At 39.3% G+C, this 2,500-nt stretch overlaps 1 long non-coding RNA gene across 1 annotated transcript in view; it reads right to left on the reverse strand.

Annotated features, from left to right (window-relative positions):
- LOC119584287 overlaps positions 1 to 1,751 on the reverse strand; it is a 2,642-nt gene extending 891 nt beyond the window's left edge. Inside the window, exons 1-2 of the long non-coding RNA XR_005229792.1 lie at positions 1,530 to 1,751; positions 365 to 509 (exon numbers count right to left, since the gene is read on the reverse strand). This is a non-coding gene — a long non-coding RNA (uncharacterized LOC119584287). The remainder of the gene's footprint in view (positions 1 to 364; positions 510 to 1,529) is intronic.
- Positions 1,752 to 2,500: the final 749 nt, after the last annotated feature.

Here is a 2,500-nt window from a genome sequence, read left to right on the forward strand (position 1 = left end):
CTACTGCGTGCGCAATAATTATTACTAATAACATCACTACTGTTACAACTGTTACAACTTCTGATATTGCTGTTTCCACTATCAGCACTGGCATTGCAACTACTGCAGTTATTGTTACATTAGTCCCTATTGCGACTATCACAACCCCTACAGATACCGCCACCACTACTACTAGTAACCCACCAAACACTAAACATTTTTCCCACTTAACACAAGAGGATAAGAATAGAGAAAACACTGCAGAAAATAGCAACGACAGAGGGACAAGTGAATGAACAAAGGACAAAAGGATTACCCTACAGAAAACGACAACGACAGAAGGTCAAGTGAACAAGTAAGTATGAACTAAGAACTAAAGGATCACCTAGGGTTGTAACTTGCACTGTAGGCGTGGCGAAACGAGACCGTCCTTGCTCACTGTAAGCTTGGACTGTGAACTGGTAATTCGTAGCTGGTATTAAGCCACGCACTACTATGTTGGTAGCGTTTCCTCCACTCACATCGATGTACTGTCAAGGGGAAAAGAAAAAGAAAAATATATGGGTGTAAAAGGTGAAAAATTAATCTCAGATAGTGTTGATTATAACGCTCACAGATGGCGCTGATTGTGATAAAGTTCGAGGGAAGTGTATTTGTTCTCCCGTGGGCGTCGGGTTCATAAAATCAAACAGAGTGCTTTATAAATGTACGTCAGGGATTTTTTTTCAAAACTCTTGTGAGGATTAAGTATCCAAAGCTGTTATATGAGAGTAGTTTTGTAATCTTTTTTTTCTGAGCCTCGGGAGGAGAAAGGAGAAAAGTAAAAACAAAACTTTTAATCCCATTTAGTAAAATAACAAAAACGATGTTTGTGTGTGACTCTCTTTCCTCTTCCTCTTCCTCCCTTCCTCCTCCCCCTTTCTCTCCCTGTGGATTGCCCAACATTGCATAATTGCTGTGAGACTAATGAACTCGAATGGGTGTCATTTGTTCTGTGCATGCTGTGTGAGATGACCCATAGCACGGCACATGTTGCAAGATTTGGGATATTACTTTCTCATATTTTTAAAAGCTTTGTTGAAATTTATATGATTTCAACAACGCTCCATATATAAATACTATATATGTACATATAATTATTTACATACAAAATATACCTACCTAGTTAAGTATATATATACACACACACACACAAATAATATGAGTATGACTTGTATATGATAATGTGTAAACATATGTACGTTGATGTAAATGTAAATACATTATTATTTTTTTTAACTAATCCATCTAATAAAAAAGAATAAACACAAAAAAAGAGAGAAAAAGTACCCCTCATAATAATAATAATAATAATAATAATAATAATAATAATAATAATAATAATAATAATAATAATAATAATAATAATAATAATAATAATAATAATAATAACAATAACAATAATAACAATAACAATAACAATAATAATAATAATGATAAAAATACTCCCCCCAAAAAAAGAAAGAAGAAAAAGAGAAAAAAAAAGAAAAAAAAAGGGATATTGCTCTTACCTGCACTTTTTTATCATCGGCGCTCCAATATTTGATAGTATAACCAGACACCTTCCTGTCTTCATCTCCTCGCGCCCAGAGAAGCAGCAGGGATTCCGATGTCACGTTATTGACCTGGGGAAGAAAAGAGAGAGATAGAGAGAGGGACGAGAGAGAGAGAGAGAGGAGAGGCAGAGAGAGAGAGAGAGAGAGAGGGAGGAGAGAAAGGTAGAGAGGGAGAGAGAGAGGGGGGGAGGGAGAGGTAGGGGGAGAGAGAGAGAAAGAGAGAGAGATAGATAGATAGATAGATAGATAGATAGATAGATAGATAGATAGAGAGAGAGAGAGAGATAAATAGACAGAGAGAGAGAAAGATAGGTAGATAGGCGTGTATGTGTGTGTGTGTGTGGGGGGGGGGGTGTATGTGTGTGAGTGCGTGTGTGTGTGTGAGGGGGTGTATGTGTGTGAGTGCGCGCGCGCGTGTGTGTGTGTGTGTGCGATCTGAGCTGAGACATCCGGGTAATCGGTAATAAGGTGTTCGGATGTTCTCCTGTGCTGACGCGTTCGTTTCCTTTTTCGTTGTATAAGATTGGGATTTTTTCTTCTGGGGGAGGGGGGGCGGGAGGGGGAGTAGGGAGGGTTTCATCGTATTTTTTTTCTGAGAGAACCGTTTCTTTTTCTTTCGTTATCTTTTACCCTCTCTATTTCTTTGTGTTTCTCTCTCTTTCTATTTTTTATTTTATTTTACCCTTTTTTTCTCTCGCCCTAACACTCTTCTTTCTTCTATCTCTTTCTCCTACTCTCTCTCTCTCTCTCTCTCCCTCCCTCTCTCTCTCCCTTTCTCTCTCTCTCCCTTTCTCTCTCTCTCTCTCTCTCTCTCTCTCTCTCTCTCTCCCCCCCCCCCCTCTCTCTCTCTCTTGCTTTCTCTCTTTCCCCTCTCTCTCACCTCTCTTTCAGTCTCCCCCCCCCACCACCACCACCACGCCCATGGT

Source organism: Penaeus monodon, chromosome 18 (genome assembly GCF_015228065.2).
Source record: "Penaeus monodon isolate SGIC_2016 chromosome 18, NSTDA_Pmon_1, whole genome shotgun sequence".
Classification (NCBI taxonomy): Eukaryota; Metazoa; Arthropoda; class Malacostraca; order Decapoda; family Penaeidae; genus Penaeus; species Penaeus monodon.